Consider the following 21,311-nt stretch of genomic DNA (forward strand, 5'->3'; position numbering starts at 1 on the left):
ATTTGGATTTGTTACTATGTTACCTAGAAGAATAACAAACTGTGCAAGGATGGAGGTTGTAGGAGCAAGGAGAAGTTGTCTGTAAAGTTGGTGGATGCCTATTTTCCATTTTGCAGTCCCTTGTCTCCCTCTTGTGGCCTCCTGGAGGCAACTAGCTGTGCAAAAAAAAGACAGCCTGGCGGCCGGCTGTTGCAGTGTTGCCCTCTCAGGCAACACTGAGTGACTGACTGAGCCTCACCGTCTTATATAAAGTTCAGACGGAACTTTGCACGTGTCATAGTGGAGCCCTCAGGATTCCAGAGCCAGCTTTCTGACATCATAATGGGGCCTCAGAGATAAAAGCCTGGGCCCAGGCAGTGTTGGTCAGTGCTGCTCAGCAGGCAGCACTGGACTGGACTGGATTACAGCTGATACAAGGTGTGAAGGAACAAGGGGTGGCTGTGGGCATGCACTTGCTGCCGCTGCCAGTGTTTATCTGCATGGCAGCAGGGCATTTGGGCGTTGCCAGGAAGGCGTTTTTATGTAGATTCCTCCTCTTTCAGCACTGCATTGTGGTGCAAGCAAAAGAAGCAAATCCTGTCTGGCTTCCTCTCCGGCCTTTATTCACCTCCCGTGTAGCTGTGAGTGTGTGAGCCTGCAGGGCCCCATGGAATTGCCTAGAAGTAGGCTGAATCGCTGCAAGGGCTGAACAGCAGTATCGGGCAGGCTCGGGCAACGCGCGGCCCGTTCGGGTTATCGCTTCTCGGCCTTTTGGCTAAGATCAAGTGTAGTATCTGTTCTTATCAGTTTAATATCTGATACGTCCCCTATCTGGGGACCATATATTAAATGGATTTTTAGAACAGGGAGATGGAAATAGAGCTTGCTCTGTCCACTCCACGCATTGACCTGGTATTGCAGTATTTCCAGGACCGGTGCACCCTTTCCTTATGTGTTGACTAAAAGCAGATTCCAAAAGTGTTTTTTGTCTTTGCTATTGTTTCTGTCTTTCTGAAGGGATCTCCCCTTTTAATCCCATTATTTCAACACCTGTTGGACAATGCATGAGTGATAATGAGCTCATTGATTAAATGCAATTAATGAATAGATTGCCACCTCTTGTTGTGTGTCGTCTGTGTTTCTGTGTTTCCGGCATTTCACATTGGAACACCTCATTCACCTTCCTTGTCTTCTCTCCGCCCTCCCTTTTAGGTAAGTTAAAGAGCTGCACCTGAGCCAGCCACTGATTGATTGATTGATTGATTGATTGATTGATTGATTGATTGATTGATTGATTGATGCAGCACAACAGTCAAATAGTGGAGTGGAGTAGGGGAACAGCAAACAGCCAATAAAGCAGCCCGCCCGCTCGCCTGCCCGCCACAATGGACCTACCTGTGTACACTAGATGGATGTGATGGAATGTACTGTCGTCCCTACATTTCAAGAAGAAGTAAGAATTGCAGTTGCAACAAAGCCTTGCTTGCCTACAAAGAGAGCAGCAATTTGGATTTGTTACTATGTTACCTAGAAGAATAACAAACTGTGCAAGGATGGAGGTTGTAGGAGCAAGGAGAAGTTGTCTGTAAAGTTGGTGGATGCCTATTTTCCATTTTGCAGTCCCTTGTCTCCCTCTTGTGGCCTCCTGGAGGCAACTAGCTGTGCAAAAAAAAGACAGCCTGGCGGCCGGCTGTTGCAGTGTTGCCCTCTCAGGCAACACTGAGTGACTGACTGAGCCTCACCGTCTTATATAAAGTTCAGACGGAACTTTGCACGTGTCATAGTGGAGCCCTCAGGATTCCAGAGCCAGCTTTCTGACATCATAATGGGGCCTCAGAGATAAAAGCCTGGGCCCAGGCAGTGTTGGTCAGTGCTGCTCAGCAGGCAGCACTGGACTGGACTGGATTACAGCTGATACAAGGTGTGAAGGAACAAGGGGTGGCTGTGGGCATGCACTTGCTGCCGCTGCCAGTGTTTATCTGCATGGCAGCAGGGCATTTGGGCGTTGCCAGGAAGGCGTTTTTATGTAGATTCCTCCTCTTTCAGCACTGCATTGTGGTGCAAGCAAAAGAAGCAAATCCTGTCTGGCTTCCTCTCCGGCCTTTATTCACCTCCCGTGTAGCTGTGAGTGTGTGAGCCTGCAGGGCCCCATGGAATTGCCTAGAAGTAGGCTGAATCGCTGCAAGGGCTGAACAGCAGTATCGGGCAGGCTCGGGCAACGCGCGGCCCGTTCGGGTTATCGCTTCTCGGCCTTTTGGCTAAGATCAAGTGTAGTATCTGTTCTTATCAGTTTAATATCTGATACGTCCCCTATCTGGGGACCATATATTAAATGGATTTTTAGAACAGGGAGATGGAAATAGAGCTTGCTCTGTCCACTCCACGCATTGACCTGGTATTGCAGTATTTCCAGGACCGGTGCACCCTTTCCTTATGTGTTGACTAAAAGCAGATTCCAAAAGTGTTTTTTGTCTTTGCTATTGTTTCTGTCTTTCTGAAGGGATCTCCCCTTTTAATCCCATTATTTCAACACCTGTTGGACAATGCATGAGTGATAATGAGCTCATTGATTAAATGCAATTAATGAAAAGATTGCCACCTCTTGTTGTGTGTCGTCTGTGTTTCTGTGTTTCCGGCATTTCACATTGGAACACCTCATTCACCTTCCTTGTCTTCTCTCCGCCCTCCCTTTTAGGTAAGTTAAAGAGCTGCACCTGAGCCAGCCACTGATTGATTGATTGATTGATTGATTGATTGATGCAGCACAACAGTCAAATAGTGGAGTGGAGTAGGGGAACAGCAAACAGCCAATAAAGCAGCCCGCCCGCTCGCCTGCCCGCCACAATGGACCTACCTGTGTACACTAGATGGATGTGATGGAATGTACTGTCGTCCCTACATTTCAAGAAGAAGTAAGAATTGCAGTTGCAACAAAGCCTTGCTTGCCTACAAAGAGAGCAGCAATTTGGATTTGTTACTATGTTACCTAGAAGAATAACAAACTGTGCAAGGATGGAGGTTGTAGGAGCAAGGAGAAGTTGTCTGTAAAGTTGGTGGATGCCTATTTTCCATTTTGCAGTCCCTTGTCTCCCTCTTGTGGCCTCCTGGAGGCAACTAGCTGTGCAAAAAAAAGACAGCCTGGCGGCCGGCTGTTGCAGTGTTGCCCTCTCAGGCAACACTGAGTGACTGACTGAGCCTCACCGTCTTATATAAAGTTCAGACGGAACTTTGCACGTGTCATAGTGGAGCCCTCAGGATTCCAGAGCCAGCTTTCTGACATCATAATGGGGCCTCAGAGATAAAAGCCTGGGCCCAGGCAGTGTTGGTCAGTGCTGCTCAGCAGGCAGCACTGGACTGGACTGGATTACAGCTGATACAAGGTGTGAAGGAACAAGGGGTGGCTGTGGGCATGCACTTGCTGCCGCTGCCAGTGTTTATCTGCATGGCAGCAGGGCATTTGGGCGTTGCCAGGAAGGCGTTTTTATGTAGATTCCTCCTCTTTCAGCACTGCATTGTGGTGCAAGCAAAAGAAGCAAATCCTGTCTGGCTTCCTCTCCGGCCTTTATTCACCTCCCGTGTAGCTGTGAGTGTGTGAGCCTGCAGGGCCCCATGGAATTGCCTAGAAGTAGGCTGAATCGCTGCAAGGGCTGAACAGCAGTATCGGGCAGGCTCGGGCAACGCGCGGCCCGTTCGGGTTATCGCTTCTCGGCCTTTTGGCTAAGATCAAGTGTAGTATCTGTTCTTATCAGTTTAATATCTGATACGTCCCCTATCTGGGGACCATATATTAAATGGATTTTTAGAACAGGGAGATGGAAATAGAGCTTGCTCTGTCCACTCCACGCATTGACCTGGTATTGCAGTATTTCCAGGACCGGTGCACCCTTTCCTTATGTGTTGACTAAAAGCAGATTCCAAAAGTGTTTTTTGTCTTTGCTATTGTTTCTGTCTTTCTGAAGGGATCTCCCCTTTTAATCCCATTATTTCAACACCTGTTGGACAATGCATGAGTGATAATGAGCTCATTGATTAAATGCAATTAATGAATAGATTGCCACCTCTTGTTGTGTGTCGTCTGTGTTTCTGTGTTTCCGGCATTTCACATTGGAACACCTCATTCACCTTCCTTGTCTTCTCTCCGCCCTCCCTTTTAGGTAAGTTAAAGAGCTGCACCTGAGCCAGCCACTGATTGATTGATTGATTGATTGATTGATTGATTGATTGATTGATTGATGCAGCACAACAGTCAAATAGTGGAGTGGAGTAGGGGAACAGCAAACAGCCAATAAAGCAGCCCGCCCGCTCGCCTGCCCGCCACAATGGACCTACCTGTGTACACTAGATGGATGTGATGGAATGTACTGTCGTCCCTACATTTCAAGAAGAAGTAAGAATTGCAGTTGCAACAAAGCCTTGCTTGCCTACAAAGAGAGCAGCAATTTGGATTTGTTACTATGTTACCTAGAAGAATAACAAACTGTGCAAGGATGGAGGTTGTAGGAGCAAGGAGAAGTTGTCTGTAAAGTTGGTGGATGCCTATTTTCCATTTTGCAGTCCCTTGTCTCCCTCTTGTGGCCTCCTGGAGGCAACTAGCTGTGCAAAAAAAAGACAGCCTGGCGGCCGGCTGTTGCAGTGTTGCCCTCTCAGGCAACACTGAGTGACTGACTGAGCCTCACCGTCTTATATAAAGTTCAGACGGAACTTTGCACGTGTCATAGTGGAGCCCTCAGGATTCCAGAGCCAGCTTTCTGACATCATAATGGGGCCTCAGAGATAAAAGCCTGGGCCCAGGCAGTGTTGGTCAGTGCTGCTCAGCAGGCAGCACTGGACTGGACTGGATTACAGCTGATACAAGGTGTGAAGGAACAAGGGGTGGCTGTGGGCATGCACTTGCTGCCGCTGCCAGTGTTTATCTGCATGGCAGCAGGGCATTTGGGCGTTGCCAGGAAGGCGTTTTTATGTAGATTCCTCCTCTTTCAGCACTGCATTGTGGTGCAAGCAAAAGAAGCAAATCCTGTCTGGCTTCCTCTCCGGCCTTTATTCACCTCCCGTGTAGCTGTGAGTGTGTGAGCCTGCAGGGCCCCATGGAATTGCCTAGAAGTAGGCTGAATCGCTGCAAGGGCTGAACAGCAGTATCGGGCAGGCTCGGGCAACGCGCGGCCCGTTCGGGTTATCGCTTCTCGGCCTTTTGGCTAAGATCAAGTGTAGTATCTGTTCTTATCAGTTTAATATCTGATACGTCCCCTATCTGGGGACCATATATTAAATGGATTTTTAGAACAGGGAGATGGAAATAGAGCTTGCTCTGTCCACTCCACGCATTGACCTGGTATTGCAGTATTTCCAGGACCGGTGCACCCTTTCCTTATGTGTTGACTAAAAGCAGATTCCAAAAGTGTTTTTTGTCTTTGCTATTGTTTCTGTCTTTCTGAAGGGATCTCCCCTTTTAATCCCATTATTTCAACACCTGTTGGACAATGCATGAGTGATAATGAGCTCATTGATTAAATGCAATTAATGAATAGATTGCCACCTCTTGTTGTGTGTCGTCTGTGTTTCTGTGTTTCCGGCATTTCACATTGGAACACCTCATTCACCTTCCTTGTCTTCTCTCCGCCCTCCCTTTTAGGTAAGTTAAAGAGCTGCACCTGAGCCAGCCACTGATTGATTGATTGATTGATTGATTGATTGATTGATTGATTGATTGATTGATTGATTGATTGATGCAGCACAACAGTCAAATAGTGGAGTGGAGTAGGGGAACAGCAAACAGCCAATAAAGCAGCCCGCCCGCTCGCCTGCCCGCCACAATGGACCTACCTGTGTACACTAGATGGATGTGATGGAATGTACTGTCGTCCCTACATTTCAAGAAGAAGTAAGAATTGCAGTTGCAACAAAGCCTTGCTTGCCTACAAAGAGAGCAGCAATTTGGATTTGTTACTATGTTACCTAGAAGAATAACAAACTGTGCAAGGATGGAGGTTGTAGGAGCAAGGAGAAGTTGTCTGTAAAGTTGGTGGATGCCTATTTTCCATTTTGCAGTCCCTTGTCTCCCTCTTGTGGCCTCCTGGAGGCAACTAGCTGTGCAAAAAAAAGACAGCCTGGCGGCCGGCTGTTGCAGTGTTGCCCTCTCAGGCAACACTGAGTGACTGACTGAGCCTCACCGTCTTATATAAAGTTCAGACGGAACTTTGCACGTGTCATAGTGGAGCCCTCAGGATTCCAGAGCCAGCTTTCTGACATCATAATGGGGCCTCAGAGATAAAAGCCTGGGCCCAGGCAGTGTTGGTCAGTGCTGCTCAGCAGGCAGCACTGGACTGGACTGGATTACAGCTGATACAAGGTGTGAAGGAACAAGGGGTGGCTGTGGGCATGCACTTGCTGCCGCTGCCAGTGTTTATCTGTATGGCAGCAGGGCATTTGGGCGTTGCCAGGAAGGCGTTTTTATGTAGATTCCTCCTCTTTCAGCACTGCATTGTGGTGCAAGCAAAAGAAGCAAATCCTGTCTGGCTTCCTCTCCGGCCTTTATTCACCTCCCGTGTAGCTGTGAGTGTGTGAGCCTGCAGGGCCCCATGGAATTGCCTAGAAGTAGGCTGAATCGCTGCAAGGGCTGAACAGCAGTATCGGGCAGGCTCGGGCAACGCGCGGCCCGTTCGGGTTATCGCTTCTCGGCCTTTTGGCTAAGATCAAGTGTAGTATCTGTTCTTATCAGTTTAATATCTGATACGTCCCCTATCTGGGGACCATATATTAAATGGATTTTTAGAACAGGGAGATGGAAATAGAGCTTGCTCTGTCCACTCCACGCATTGACCTGGTATTGCAGTATTTCCAGGACCGGTGCACCCTTTCCTTATGTGTTGACTAAAAGCAGATTCCAAAAGTGTTTTTTGTCTTTGCTATTGTTTCTGTCTTTCTGAAGGGATCTCCCCTTTTAATCCCATTATTTCAACACCTGTTGGACAATGCATGAGTGATAATGAGCTCATTGATTAAATGCAATTAATGAATAGATTGCCACCTCTTGTTGTGTGTCGTCTGTGTTTCTGTGTTTCCGGCATTTCACATTGGAACACCTCATTCACCTTCCTTGTCTTCTCTCCGCCCTCCCTTTTAGGTAAGTTAAAGAGCTGCACCTGAGCCAGCCACTGATTGATTGATTGATTGATTGATTGATTGATTGATTGATTGATTGATTGATTGATGCAGCACAACAGTCAAATAGTGGAGTGGAGTAGGGGAACAGCAAACAGCCAATAAAGCAGCCCGCCCGCTCGCCTGCCCGCCACAATGGACCTACCTGTGTACACTAGATGGATGTGATGGAATGTACTGTCGTCCCTACATTTCAAGAAGAAGTAAGAATTGCAGTTGCAACAAAGCCTTGCTTGCCTACAAAGAGAGCAGCAATTTGGATTTGTTACTATGTTACCTAGAAGAATAACAAACTGTGCAAGGATGGAGGTTGTAGGAGCAAGGAGAAGTTGTCTGTAAAGTTGGTGGATGCCTATTTTCCATTTTGCAGTCCCTTGTCTCCCTCTTGTGGCCTCCTGGAGGCAACTAGCTGTGCAAAAAAAAGACAGCCTGGCGGCCGGCTGTTGCAGTGTTGCCCTCTCAGGCAACACTGAGTGACTGACTGAGCCTCACCGTCTTATATAAAGTTCAGACGGAACTTTGCACGTGTCATAGTGGAGCCCTCAGGATTCCAGAGCCAGCTTTCTGACATCATAATGGGGCCTCAGAGATAAAAGCCTGGGCCCAGGCAGTGTTGGTCAGTGCTGCTCAGCAGGCAGCACTGGACTGGACTGGATTACAGCTGATACAAGGTGTGAAGGAACAAGGGGTGGCTGTGGGCATGCACTTGCTGCCGCTGCCAGTGTTTATCTGCATGGCAGCAGGGCATTTGGGCGTTGCCAGGAAGGCGTTTTTATGTAGATTCCTCCTCTTTCAGCACTGCATTGTGGTGCAAGCAAAAGAAGCAAATCCTGTCTGGCTTCCTCTCCGGCCTTTATTCACCTCCCGTGTAGCTGTGAGTGTGTGAGCCTGCAGGGCCCCATGGAATTGCCTAGAAGTAGGCTGAATCGCTGCAAGGGCTGAACAGCAGTATCGGGCAGGCTCGGGCAACGCGCGGCCCGTTCGGGTTATCACTTCTCGGCCTTTTGGCTAAGATCAAGTGTAGTATCTGTTCTTATCAGTTTAATATCTGATACGTCCCCTATCTGGGGACCATATATTAAATGGATTTTTAGAACAGGGAGATGGAAATAGAGCTTGCTCTGTCCACTCCACGCATTGACCTGGTATTGCAGTATTTCCAGGACCGGTGCACCCTTTCCTTATGTGTTGACTAAAAGCAGATTCCAAAAGTGTTTTTTGTCTTTGCTATTGTTTCTGTCTTTCTGAAGGGATCTCCCCTTTTAATCCCATTATTTCAACACCTGTTGGACAATGCATGAGTGATAATGAGCTCATTGATTAAATGCAATTAATGAATAGATTGCCACCTCTTGTTGTGTGTCGTCTGTGTTTCTGTGTTTCCGGCATTTCACATTGGAACACCTCATTCACCTTCCTTGTCTTCTCTCCGCCCTCCCTTTTAGGTAAGTTAAAGAGCTGCACCTGAGCCAGCCACTGATTGATTGATTGATTGATTGATTGATTGATTGATTGATTGATTGATTGATTGATGCAGCACAACAGTCAAATAGTGGAGTGGAGTAGGGGAACAGCAAACAGCCAATAAAGCAGCCCGCCCGCTCGCCTGCCCGCCACAATGGACCTACCTGTGTACACTAGATGGATGTGATGGAATGTACTGTCGTCCCTACATTTCAAGAAGAAGTAAGAATTGCAGTTGCAACAAAGCCTTGCTTGCCTACAAAGAGAGCAGCAATTTGGATTTGTTACTATGTTACCTAGAAGAATAACAAACTGTGCAAGGATGGAGGTTGTAGGAGCAAGGAGAAGTTGTCTGTAAAGTTGGTGGATGCCTATTTTCCATTTTGCAGTCCCTTGTCTCCCTCTTGTGGCCTCCTGGAGGCAACTAGCTGTGCAAAAAAAAGACAGCCTGGCGGCCGGCTGTTGCAGTGTTGCCCTCTCAGGCAACACTGAGTGACTGACTGAGCCTCACCGTCTTATATAAAGTTCAGACGGAACTTTGCACGTGTCATAGTGGAGCCCTCAGGATTCCAGAGCCAGCTTTCTGACATCATAATGGGGCCTCAGAGATAAAAGCCTGGGCCCAGGCAGTGTTGGTCAGTGCTGCTCAGCAGGCAGCACTGGACTGGACTGGATTACAGCTGATACAAGGTGTGAAGGAACAAGGGGTGGCTGTGGGCATGCACTTGCTGCCGCTGCCAGTGTTTATCTGCATGGCAGCAGGGCATTTGGGCGTTGCCAGGAAGGCGTTTTTATGTAGATTCCTCCTCTTTCAGCACTGCATTGTGGTGCAAGCAAAAGAAGCAAATCCTGTCTGGCTTCCTCTCCGGCCTTTATTCACCTCCCGTGTAGCTGTGAGTGTGTGAGCCTGCAGGGCCCCATGGAATTGCCTAGAAGTAGGCTGAATCGCTGCAAGGGCTGAACAGCAGTATCGGGCAGGCTCGGGCAACGCGCGGCCCGTTCGGGTTATCACTTCTCGGCCTTTTGGCTAAGATCAAGTGTAGTATCTGTTCTTATCAGTTTAATATCTGATACGTCCCCTATCTGGGGACCATATATTAAATGGATTTTTAGAACAGGGAGATGGAAATAGAGCTTGCTCTGTCCACTCCACGCATTGACCTGGTATTGCAGTATTTCCAGGACCGGTGCACCCTTTCCTTATGTGTTGACTAAAAGCAGATTCCAAAAGTGTTTTTTGTCTTTGCTATTGTTTCTGTCTTTCTGAAGGGATCTCCCCTTTTAATCCCATTATTTCAACACCTGTTGGACAATGCATGAGTGATAATGAGCTCATTGATTAAATGCAATTAATGAATAGATTGCCACCTCTTGTTGTGTGTCGTCTGTGTTTCTGTGTTTCCGGCATTTCACATTGGAACACCTCATTCACCTTCCTTGTCTTCTCTCCGCCCTCCCTTTTAGGTAAGTTAAAGAGCTGCACCTGAGCCAGCCACTGATTGATTGATTGATTGATTGATTGATTGATTGATTGATTGATTGATTGATTGATTGATTGATGCAGCACAACAGTCAAATAGTGGAGTGGAGTAGGGGAACAGCAAACAGCCAATAAAGCAGCCCGCCCGCTCGCCTGCCCGCCACAATGGACCTACCTGTGTACACTAGATGGATGTGATGGAATGTACTGTCGTCCCTACATTTCAAGAAGAAGTAAGAATTGCAGTTGCAACAAAGCCTTGCTTGCCTACAAAGAGAGCAGCAATTTGGATTTGTTACTATGTTACCTAGAAGAATAACAAACTGTGCAAGGATGGAGGTTGTAGGAGCAAGGAGAAGTTGTCTGTAAAGTTGGTGGATGCCTATTTTCCATTTTGCAGTCCCTTGTCTCCCTCTTGTGGCCTCCTGGAGGCAACTAGCTGTGCAAAAAAAAGACAGCCTGGCGGCCGGCTGTTGCAGTGTTGCCCTCTCAGGCAACACTGAGTGACTGACTGAGCCTCACCGTCTTATATAAAGTTCAGACGGAACTTTGCACGTGTCATAGTGGAGCCCTCAGGATTCCAGAGCCAGCTTTCTGACATCATAATGGGGCCTCAGAGATAAAAGCCTGGGCCCAGGCAGTGTTGGTCAGTGCTGCTCAGCTGGCAGCACTGGACTGGACTGGATTACAGCTGATACAAGGTGTGAAGGAACAAGGGGTGGCTGTGGGCATGCACTTGCTGCCGCTGCCAGTGTTTATCTGCATGGCAGCAGGGCATTTGGGCGTTGCCAGGAAGGCGTTTTTATGTAGATTCCTCCTCTTTCAGCACTGCATTGTGGTGCAAGCAAAAGAAGCAAATCCTGTCTGGCTTCCTCTCCGGCCTTTATTCACCTCCCGTGTAGCTGTGAGTGTGTGAGCCTGCAGGGCCCCATGGAATTGCCTAGAAGTAGGCTGAATCGCTGCAAGGGCTGAACAGCAGTATCGGGCAGGCTCGGGCAACGCGCGGCCCGTTCGGGTTATCGCTTCTCGGCCTTTTGGCTAAGATCAAGTGTAGTATCTGTTCTTATCAGTTTAATATCTGATACGTCCCCTATCTGGGGACCATATATTAAATGGATTTTTAGAACAGGGAGATGGAAATAGAGCTTGCTCTGTCCACTCCACGCATTGACCTGGTATTGCAGTATTTCCAGGACCGGTGCACCCTTTCCTTATGTGTTGACTAAAAGCAGATTCCAAAAGTGTTTTTTGTCTTTGCTATTGTTTCTGTCTTTCTGAAGGGATCTCCCCTTTTAATCCCATTATTTCAACACCTGTTGGACAATGCATGAGTGATAATGAGCTCATTGATTAAATGCAATTAATGAATAGATTGCCACCTCTTGTTGTGTGTCGTCTGTGTTTCTGTGTTTCCGGCATTTCACATTGGAACACCTCATTCACCTTCCTTGTCTTCTCTCCGCCCTCCCTTTTAGGTAAGTTAAAGAGCTGCACCTGAGCCAGCCACTGATTGATTGCTTGATTGATTGATTGATTGATTGATTGATTGATTGATTGATTGATTGATTGATTGATTGATTGATGCAGCACAACAGTCAAATAGTGGAGTTGAGTAGGGGAACAGCAAACAGCCAATAAAGCAGCCCGCCCGCTCGCCTGCCCGCCACAATGGACCTACCTGTGTACACTAGATGGATGTGATGGAATGTACTGTCGTCCCTACATTTCAAGAAGAAGTAAGAATTGCAGTTGCAACAAAGCCTTGCTTGCCTACAAAGAGAGCAGCAATTTGGATTTGTTACTATGTTACCTAGAAGAATAACAAACTGTGCAAGGATGGAGGTTGTAGGAGCAAGGAGAAGTTGTCTGTAAAGTTGGTGGATGCCTATTTTCCATTTTGCAGTCCCTTGTCTCCCTCTTGTGGCCTCCTGGAGGCAACTAGCTGTGCAAAAAAAAGACAGCCTGGCGGCCGGCTGTTGCAGTGTTGCCCTCTCAGGCAACACTGAGTGACTGACTGAGCCTCACCGTCTTATATAAAGTTCAGACGGAACTTTGCACGTGTCATAGTGGAGCCCTCAGGATTCCAGAGCCAGCTTTCTGACATCATAATGGGGCCTCAGAGATAAAAGCCTGGGCCCAGGCAGTGTTGGTCAGTGCTGCTCAGCAGGCAGCACTGGACTGGACTGGATTACAGCTGATACAAGGTGTGAAGGAACAAGGGGTGGCTGTGGGCATGCACTTGCTGCCGCTGCCAGTGTTTATCTGCATGGCAGCAGGGCATTTGGGCGTTGCCAGGAAGGCGTTTTTATGTAGATTCCTCCTCTTTCAGCACTGCATTGTGGTGCAAGCAAAAGAAGCAAATCCTGTCTGGCTTCCTCTCCGGCCTTTATTCACCTCCCGTGTAGCTGTGAGTGTGTGAGCCTGCAGGGCCCCATGGAATTGCCTAGAAGTAGGCTGAATCGCTGCAAGGGCTGAACAGCAGTATCGGGCAGGCTCGGGCAACGCGCGGCCCGTTCGGGTTATCGCTTCTCGGCCTTTTGGCTAAGATCAAGTGTAGTATCTGTTCTTATCAGTTTAATATCTGATACGTCCCCTATCTGGGGACCATATATTAAATGGATTTTTAGAACAGGGAGATGGAAATAGAGCTTGCTCTGTCCACTCCACGCATTGACCTGGTATTGCAGTATTTCCAGGACCGGTGCACCCTTTCCTTATGTGTTGACTAAAAGCAGATTCCAAAAGTGTTTTTTGTCTTTGCTATTGTTTCTGTCTTTCTGAAGGGATCTCCCCTTTTAATCCCATTATTTCAACACCTGTTGGACAATGCATGAGTGATAATGAGCTCATTGATTAAATGCAATTAATGAATAGATTGCCACCTCTTGTTGTGTGTCGTCTGTGTTTCTGTGTTTCCGGCATTTCACATTGGAACACCTCATTCACCTTCCTTGTCTTCTCTCCGCCCTCCCTTTTAGGTAAGTTAAAGAACTGCACCTGAGCCAGCCACTGATTGATTGATTGATTGATTGATTGATTGATTGATTGATTGATTGATTGATGCAGCACAACAGTCAAATAGTGGAGTGGAGTAGGGGAACAGCAAACAGCCAATAAAGCAGCCCGCCCGCTCGCCTGCCCGCCACAATGGACCTACCTGTGTACACTAGATGGATGTGATGGAATGTACTGTCGTCCCTACATTTCAAGAAGAAGTAAGAATTGCAGTTGCAACAAAGCCTTGCTTGCCTACAAAGAGAGCAGCAATTTGGATTTGTTACTATGTTACCTAGAAGAATAACAAACTGTGCAAGGATGGAGGTTGTAGGAGCAAGGAGAAGTTGTCTGTAAAGTTGGTGGATGCCTATTTTCCATTTTGCAGTCCCTTGTCTCCCTCTTGTGGCCTCCTGGAGGCAACTAGCTGTGCAAAAAAAAGACAGCCTGGCGGCCGGCTGTTGCAGTGTTGCCCTCTCAGGCAACACTGAGTGACTGACTGAGCCTCACCGTCTTATATAAAGTTCAGACGGAACTTTGCACGTGTCATAGTGGAGCCCTCAGGATTCCAGAGCCAGCTTTCTGACATCATAATGGGGCCTCAGAGATAAAAGCCTGGGCCCAGGCAGTGTTGGTCAGTGCTGCTCAGCAGGCAGCACTGGACTGGACTGGATTACAGCTGATACAAGGTGTGAAGGAACAAGGGGTGGCTGTGGGCATGCACTTGCTGCCGCTGCCAGTGTTTATCTGCATGGCAGCAGGGCATTTGGGCGTTGCCAGGAAGGCGTTTTTATGTAGATTCCTCCTCTTTCAGCACTGCATTGTGGTGCAAGCAAAAGAAGCAAATCCTGTCTGGCTTCCTCTCCGGCCTTTATTCACCTCCCGTGTAGCTGTGAGTGTGTGAGCCTGCAGGGCCCCATGGAATTGCCTAGAAGTAGGCTGAATCGCTGCAAGGGCTGAACAGCAGTATCGGGCAGGCTCGGGCAACGCGCGGCCCGTTCGGGTTATCGCTTCTCGGCCTTTTGGCTAAGATCAAGTGTAGTATCTGTTCTTATCAGTTTAATATCTGATACGTCCCCTATCTGGGGACCATATATTAAATGGATTTTTAGAACAGGGAGATGGAAATAGAGCTTGCTCTGTCCACTCCACGCATTGACCTGGTATTGCAGTATTTCCAGGACCGGTGCACCCTTTCCTTATGTGTTGACTAAAAGCAGATTCCAAAAGTGTTTTTTGTCTTTGCTATTGTTTCTGTCTTTCTGAAGGGATCTCCCCTTTTAATCCCATTATTTCAACACCTGTTGGACAATGCATGAGTGATAATGAGCTCATTGATTAAATGCAATTAATGAATAGATTGCCACCTCTTGTTGTGTGTCGTCTGTGTTTCTGTGTTTCCGGCATTTCACATTGGAACACCTCATTCACCTTCCTTGTCTTCTCTCCGCCCTCCCTTTTAGGTAAGTTAAAGAGCTGCACCTGAGCCAGCCACTGATTGATTGATTGATTGATTGATTGATTGATTGATTGATTGATTGATGCAGCACAACAGTCAAATAGTGGAGTGGAGTAGGGGAACAGCAAACAGCCAATAAAGCAGCCCGCCCGCTCGCCTGCCCGCCACAATGGACCTACCTGTGTACACTAGATGGATGTGATGGAATGTACTGTCGTCCCTACATTTCAAGAAGAAGTAAGAATTGCAGTTGCAACAAAGCCTTGCTTGCCTACAAAGAGAGCAGCAATTTGGATTTGTTACTATGTTACCTAGAAGAATAACAAACTGTGCAAGGATGGAGGTTGTAGGAGCAAGGAGAAGTTGTCTGTAAAGTTGGTGGATGCCTATTTTCCATTTTGCAGTCCCTTGTCTCCCTCTTGTGGCCTCCTGGAGGCAACTAGCTGTGCAAAAAAAAGACAGCCTGGCGGCCGGCTGTTGCAGTGTTGCCCTCTCAGGCAACACTGAGTGACTGACTGAGCCTCACCGTCTTATATAAAGTTCAGACGGAACTTTGCACGTGTCATAGTGGAGCCCTCAGGATTCCAGAGCCAGCTTTCTGACATCATAATGGGGCCTCAGAGATAAAAGCCTGGGCCCAGGCAGTGTTGGTCAGTGCTGCTCAGCAGGCAGCACTGGACTGGACTGGATTACAGCTGATACAAGGTGTGAAGGAACAAGGGGTGGCTGTGGGCATGCACTTGCTGCCGCTGCCAGTGTTTATCTGCATGGCAGCAGGGCATTTGGGCGTTGCCAGGAAGGCGTTTTTATGTAGATTCCTCCTCTTTCAGCACTGCATTGTGGTGCAAGCAAAAGAAGCAAATCCTGTCTGGCTTCCTCTCCGGCCTTTATTCACCTCCCGTGTAGCTGTGAGTGTGTGAGCCTGCAGGGCCCCATGGAATTGCCTAGAAGTAGGCTGAATCGCTGCAAGGGCTGAACAGCAGTATCGGGCAGGCTCGGGCAACGCGCGGCCCGTTCGGGTTATCGCTTCTCGGCCTTTTGGCTAAGATCAAGTGTAGTATCTGTTCTTATCAGTTTAATATCTGATACGTCCCCTATCTGGGGACCATATATTAAATGGATTTTTAGAACAGGGAGATGGAAATAGAGCTTGCTCTGTCCACTCCACGCATTGACCTGGTATTGCAGTATTTCCAGGACCGGTGCACCCTTTCCTTATGTGTTGACTAAAAGCAGATTCCAAAAGTGTTTTTTGTCTTTGCTATTGTTTCTGTCTTTCTGAAGGGATCTCCCCTTTTAATCCCATTATTTCAACACCTGTTGGACAATGCATGAGTGATAATGAGCTCATTGATTAAATGCAATTAATGAATAGATTGCCACCTCTTGTTGTGTGTCGTCTGTGTTTCTGTGTTTCCGGCATTTCACATTGGAACACCTCATTCACCTTCCTTGTCTTCTCTCCGCCCTCCCTTTTAGGTAAGTTAAAGAGCTGCACCTGAGCCAGCCACTGATTGATTGATTGATTGATTGATTGATTGATTGATTGATTGATTGATGCAGCACAACAGTCAAATAGTGGAGTGGAGTAGGGGAACAGCAAACAGCCAATAAAGCAGCCCGCCCGCTCGCCTGCCCGCCACAATGGACCTACCTGTGTACACTAGATGGATGTGATGGAATGTACTGTCGTCCCTACATTTCAAGAAGAAGTAAGAATTGCAGTTGCAACAAAGCCTTGCTTGCCTACAAAGAGAGCAGCAATTTGGATTTGTTACTATGTTACCTAGAAGAATAACAAACTGTGCAAGGATGGAGGTTGTAGGAGCAAGGAGAAGTTGTCTGTAAAGTTGGTGGATGCCTATTTTCCATTTTGCAGTCCCTTGTCTCCCTCTTGTGGCCTCCTGGAGGCAACTAGCTGTGCAAAAAAAAGACAGCCTGGCGGCCGGCTGTTGCAGTGTTGCCCTCTCAGGCAACACTGAGTGACTGACTGAGCCTCACCGTCTTATATAAAGTTCAGACGGAACTTTGCACGTGTCATAGTGGAGCCCTCAGGATTCCAGAGCCAGCTTTCTGACATCATAATGGGGCCTCAGAGATAAAAGCCTGGGCCCAGGCAGTGTTGGTCAGTGCTGCTCAGCAGGCAGCACTGGACTGGACTGGATTACAGCTGATACAAGGTGTGAAGGAACAAGGGGTGGCTGTGGGCATGCACTTGCTGCCGCTGCCAGTGTTTATCTGCATGGCAGCAGGGCATTTGGGCGTTGCCAGGAAGGCGTTTTTATGTAGATTCCTCCTCTTTCAGCACTGCATTGTGGTGCAAGCAAAAGAAGCAAATCCTGTCTGGCTTCCTCTCCGGCCTTTATTCACCTCCCGTGTAGCTGTGAGTGTGTGAGCCTGCAGGGCCCCATGGAATTGCCTAGAAGTAGGCTGAATCGCTGCAAGGGCTGAACAGCAGTATCGGGCAGGCTCGGGCAACGCGCGGCCCGTTCGGGTTATCGCTTCTCGGCCTTTTGGCTAAGATCAAGTGTAGTATCTGTTCTTATCAGTTTAATATCTGATACGTCCCCTATCTGGGGACCATATATTAAATGGATTTTTAGAACAGGGAGATGGAAATAGAGCTTGCTCTGTCCACTCCACGCATTGACCTGGTATTGCAGTATTTCCAGGACCGGTGCACCCTTTCCTTATGTGTTGACTAAAAGCAGATTCCAAAAGTGTTTTTCGTCTTTGCTATTGTTTCTGTCTTTCTGAAGGGATCTCCCCTTTTAATCCCATTATTTCAACACCTGTTGGACAATGCATGAGTGATAATGAGCTCATTGATTAAATGCAATTAATGAATAGATTGCCACCTCTTGTTGTGTGTCGTCTGTGTTTCTGTGTTTCCGGCATTTCACATTGGAACACCTCATTCACCTTCCTTGTCTTCTCTCCGCCCTCCCTTTTAGGTAAGTTAAAGAGCTGCACCTGAGCCAGCCACTGATTGATTGATTGATTGATTGATTGATTGATTGATTGATTGATTGATTGATGCAGCACAACAGTCAAATAGTGGAGTGGAGTAGGGGAACAGCAAACAGCCAATAAAGCAGCCCGCCCGCTCGCCTGCCCGCCACAATGGACCTACCTGTGTACACTAGATGGATGTGATGGAATGTACTGTCGTCCCTACATTTCAAGAAGAAGTAAGAATTGCAGTTGCAACAAAGCCTTGCTTGCCTACAAAGAGAGCAGCAATTTGGATTTGTTACTATGTTACCTAGAAGAATAACAAACTGTGCAAGGATGGAGGTTGTAGGAGCAAGGAGAAGTTGTCTGTAAAGTTGGTGGATGCCTATTTTCCATTTTGCAGTCCCTTGTCTCCCTCTTGTGGCCTCCTGGAGGCAACTAGCTGTGCAAAAAAAAGACAGCCTGGCGGCCGGCTGTTGCAGTGTTGCCCTCTCAGGCAACACTGAGTGACTGACTGAGCCTCACCGTCTTATATAAAGTTCAGACGGAACTTTGCACGTGTCATAGTGGAGCCCTCAGGATTCCAGAGCCAGCTTTCTGACATCATAATGGGGCCTCAGAGATAAAAGCCTGGGCCCAGGCAGTGTTGGTCAGTGCTGCTCAGCAGGCAGCACTGGACTGGACTGGATTACAGCTGATACAAGGTGTGAAGGAACAAGGGGTGGCTGTGGGCATGCACTTGCTGCCGCTGCCAGTGTTTATCTGCATGGCAGCAGGGCATTTGGGCGTTGCCAGGAAGGCGTTTTTATGTAGATTCCTCCTCTTTCAGCACTGCATTGTGGTGCAAGCAAAAGAAGCAAATCCTGTCTGGCTTCCTCTCCGGCCTTTATTCACCTCCCGTGTAGCTGTGAGTGTGTGAGCCTGCAGGGCCCCATGGAATTGCCTAGAAGTAGGCTGAATCGCTGCAAGGGCTGAACAGCAGTATCGGGCAGGCTCGGGCAACGCGCGGCCCGTTCGGGTTATCGCTTCTCGGCCTTTTGGCTAAGATCAAGTGTAGTATCTGTTCTTATCAGTTTAATATCTGATACGTCCCCTATCTGAGGACCATATATTAAATGGATTTTTAGAACAGGGAGATGGAAATAGAGCTTGCTCTGTCCACTCCACGCATTGACCTGGTATTGCAGTATTTCCAGGACCGGTGCACCCTTTCCTTATGTGTTGACTAAAAGCAGATTCCAAAAGTGTTTTTTGTCTTTGCTATTGTTTCTGTCTTTCTGAAGGGATCTCCCCTTTTAATCCCATTATTTCAACACCTGTTGGACAATGCATGAGTGATAATGAGCTCATTGATTAAATGCAATTAATGAATAGATTGCCACCTCTTGTTGTGTGTCGTCTGTGTTTCTGTGTTTCCGGCATTTCACATTGGAACACCTCATTCACCTTCCTTGTCTTCTCTCCGCCCTCCCTTTTAGGTAAGTTAAAGAGCTGCACCTGAGCCAGCCACTGATTGATTGATTGATTGATTGATTGATTGATTGATTGATTGATGCAGCACAACAGTCAAATAGTGGAGTGGAGTAGGGGAACAGCAAACAGCCAATAAAGCAGCCCGCCCGCTCGCCTGCCCGCCACAATGGACCTACCTGTGTACACTAGATGGATGTGATGGAATGTACTGTCGTCCCTACATTTCAAGAAGAAGTAAGAATTGCAGTTGCAACAAAGCCTTGCTTGCCTACAAAGAGAGCAGCAATTTGGATTTGTTACTATGTTACCTAGAAGAATAACAAACTGTGCAAGGATGGAGGTTGTAGGAGCAAGGAGAAGTTGTCTGTAAAGTTGGTGGATGCCTATTTTCCATTTTGCAGTCCCTTGTCTCCCTCTTGTGGCCTCCTGGAGGCAACTAGCTGTGCAAAAAAAAGACAGCCTGGCGGCCGGCTGTTGCAGTGTTGCCCTCTCAGGCAACACTGAGTGACTGACTGAGCCTCACCGTCTTATATAAAGTTCAGACGGAACTTTGCACGTGTCATAGTGGAGCCCTCAGGATTCCAGAGCCAGCTTTCTGACATCATAATGGGGCCTCAGAGATAAAAGCCTGGGCCCAGGCAGTGTTGGTCAGTGCTGCTCAGCAGGCAGCACTGGACTGGACTGGATTACAGCTGATACAAGGTGTGAAGGAACAAGGGGTGGCTGTGGGCATGCACTTGCTGCCGCTGCCAGTGTTTATCTGCATGGCAGCAGGGCATTTGGGCGTTGCCAGGAAGGCGTTTTTATGTAGATTCCTCCTCTTTCAGCACTGCATTGTGGTGCAAGCAAAAGAAGCAAATCCTGTCTGGCTTCCTCTCCGGCCTTTATTCACCTCCCGTGTAGCTGTGAGTGTGTGAGCCTGCAGGGCCCCATGGAATTGCCTAGAAGTAGGCTGAATCGCTGCAAGGGCTGAACAGCAGTATCGGGCAGGCTCGGGCAACGCGCGGCCCGTTCGGGTTATCGCTTCTCGGCCTTTTGGCTAAGATCAAGTGTAGTATCTGTTCTTATCAGTTTAATATCTGATACGTCCCCTATCTGGGGACCATATATTAAATGGATTTTTAGAACAGGGAGATGGAAATAGAGCTTGCTCTGTCCACTCCACGCATTGACCTGGTATTGCAGTATTTCCAGGACCGGTGCACCCTTTCCTTATGTGTTGACTAAAAGCAGATTCCAAAAGTGTTTTTTGTCTTTGCTATTGTTTCTGTCTTTCTGAAGGGATCTCCCCTTTTAATCCCATTATTTCAACACCTGTTGGACAATGCATGAGTGATAATGAGCTCATTGATTAAATGCAATTAATGAATAGATTGCCACCTCTTGTTGTGTGTCGTCTGTGTTTCTGTGTTTCCGGCATTTCACATTGGAACACCTCATTCACCTTCCTTGTCTTCTCTCCGCCCTCCCTTTTAGGTAAGTTAAAGAGCTGCACCTGAGCCAGCCACTGATTGATTGATTGATTGATTGATTGATTGATTGATTGATTGATTGATGCAGCACAACAGTCAAATAGTGGAGTGGAGTAGGGGAACAGCAAACAGCCAATAAAGCAGCCCGCCCGCTCGCCTGCCCGCCACAATGGACCTACCTGTGTACACTAGATGGATGTGATGGAATGTACTGTCGTCCCTACATTTCAAGAAGAAGTAAGAATTGCAGTTGCAACAAAGCCTTGCTTGCCTACAAAGAGAGCAGCAATTTGGATTTGTTACTATGTTACCTAGAAGAATAACAAACTGTGCAAGGATGGAGGTTGTAGGAGCAAGGAGAAGTTGTCTGTAAAGTTGGTGGATGCCTATTTTCCATTTTGCAGTCCCTTGTCTCCCTCTTGTGGCCTCCTGGAGGCAACTAGCTGTGCAAAAAAAAGACAGCCTGGCGGCCGGCTGTTGCAGTGTTGCCCTCTCAGGCAACACTGAGTGACTGACTGAGCCTCACCGTCTTATATAAAGTTCAGACGGAACTTTGCACGTGTCATAGTGGAGCCCTCAGGATTCCAGAGCCAGCTTTCTGACATCATAATGGGGCCTCAGAGATAAAAGCCTGGGCCCAGGCAGTGTTGGTCAGTGCTGCTCAGCAGGCAGCACTGGACTGGACTGGATTACAGCTGATACAAGGTGTGAAGGAACAAGGGGTGGCTGTGGGCATGCACTTGCTGCCGCTGCCAGTGTTTATCTGCATGGCAGCAGGGCATTTGGGCGTTGCCAGGAAGGCGTTTTTATGTAGATTCCTCCTCTTTCAGCACTGCATTGTGGTGCAAGCAAAAGAAGCAAATCCTGTCTGGCTTCC

The 21,311-nt window shown here is 47.8% G+C and overlaps 14 non-coding genes across 14 annotated transcripts; all 14 read left to right on the forward strand.

Annotated features, from left to right (window-relative positions):
* The first annotated feature begins 734 nt into the window (after positions 1 to 734).
* Positions 735 to 925, forward strand: LOC142704487 (U2 spliceosomal RNA). The gene has a single exon (XR_012867935.1). It is a non-coding gene; the product is annotated as a U2 spliceosomal RNA (small nuclear RNA).
* A 1,292-nt stretch (positions 926 to 2,217) lies between these two features.
* LOC142704489 (U2 spliceosomal RNA) lies at positions 2,218 to 2,408 on the forward strand. The gene has a single exon (XR_012867936.1). It is a non-coding gene; the product is annotated as a U2 spliceosomal RNA (small nuclear RNA).
* A 1,268-nt stretch (positions 2,409 to 3,676) lies between these two features.
* On the forward strand, positions 3,677 to 3,867 carry LOC142704490 (U2 spliceosomal RNA). The gene has a single exon (XR_012867937.1). It is a non-coding gene; the product is annotated as a U2 spliceosomal RNA (small nuclear RNA).
* Positions 3,868 to 5,151: 1,284 nt separating this feature from the next.
* LOC142704492 (U2 spliceosomal RNA) lies at positions 5,152 to 5,342 on the forward strand. The gene has a single exon (XR_012867939.1). It is a non-coding gene; the product is annotated as a U2 spliceosomal RNA (small nuclear RNA).
* A 1,300-nt stretch (positions 5,343 to 6,642) lies between these two features.
* LOC142704493 (U2 spliceosomal RNA) lies at positions 6,643 to 6,833 on the forward strand. Its single transcript, XR_012867940.1, has one exon. It is a non-coding gene; the product is annotated as a U2 spliceosomal RNA (small nuclear RNA).
* A 1,292-nt stretch (positions 6,834 to 8,125) lies between these two features.
* Positions 8,126 to 8,316, forward strand: LOC142704520 (U2 spliceosomal RNA). Its single transcript, XR_012867964.1, has one exon. It is a non-coding gene; the product is annotated as a U2 spliceosomal RNA (small nuclear RNA).
* Positions 8,317 to 9,608: 1,292 nt separating this feature from the next.
* LOC142704521 (U2 spliceosomal RNA) lies at positions 9,609 to 9,799 on the forward strand. The gene has a single exon (XR_012867965.1). It is a non-coding gene; the product is annotated as a U2 spliceosomal RNA (small nuclear RNA).
* Positions 9,800 to 11,099: 1,300 nt separating this feature from the next.
* On the forward strand, positions 11,100 to 11,290 carry LOC142704494 (U2 spliceosomal RNA). Its single transcript, XR_012867941.1, has one exon. It is a non-coding gene; the product is annotated as a U2 spliceosomal RNA (small nuclear RNA).
* A 1,312-nt stretch (positions 11,291 to 12,602) lies between these two features.
* On the forward strand, positions 12,603 to 12,793 carry LOC142704495 (U2 spliceosomal RNA). Its single transcript, XR_012867942.1, has one exon. It is a non-coding gene; the product is annotated as a U2 spliceosomal RNA (small nuclear RNA).
* A 1,288-nt stretch (positions 12,794 to 14,081) lies between these two features.
* LOC142704496 (U2 spliceosomal RNA) lies at positions 14,082 to 14,272 on the forward strand. Its single transcript, XR_012867943.1, has one exon. It is a non-coding gene; the product is annotated as a U2 spliceosomal RNA (small nuclear RNA).
* Positions 14,273 to 15,556: 1,284 nt separating this feature from the next.
* On the forward strand, positions 15,557 to 15,747 carry LOC142704497 (U2 spliceosomal RNA). Its single transcript, XR_012867944.1, has one exon. It is a non-coding gene; the product is annotated as a U2 spliceosomal RNA (small nuclear RNA).
* Positions 15,748 to 17,031: 1,284 nt separating this feature from the next.
* LOC142704498 (U2 spliceosomal RNA) lies at positions 17,032 to 17,222 on the forward strand. The gene has a single exon (XR_012867945.1). It is a non-coding gene; the product is annotated as a U2 spliceosomal RNA (small nuclear RNA).
* Positions 17,223 to 18,510: 1,288 nt separating this feature from the next.
* Positions 18,511 to 18,701, forward strand: LOC142704526 (U2 spliceosomal RNA). Its single transcript, XR_012867969.1, has one exon. It is a non-coding gene; the product is annotated as a U2 spliceosomal RNA (small nuclear RNA).
* A 1,280-nt stretch (positions 18,702 to 19,981) lies between these two features.
* On the forward strand, positions 19,982 to 20,172 carry LOC142704500 (U2 spliceosomal RNA). The gene has a single exon (XR_012867946.1). It is a non-coding gene; the product is annotated as a U2 spliceosomal RNA (small nuclear RNA).
* The last annotated feature ends 1,139 nt before the right edge of the window (positions 20,173 to 21,311 follow it).

The sequence above is a fragment of the Rhinoderma darwinii genome, unplaced genomic scaffold, assembly GCF_050947455.1.
Source record: "Rhinoderma darwinii isolate aRhiDar2 unplaced genomic scaffold, aRhiDar2.hap1 Scaffold_3346, whole genome shotgun sequence".
NCBI lineage: Eukaryota > Metazoa > Chordata > Amphibia > Anura > Rhinodermatidae > Rhinoderma > Rhinoderma darwinii.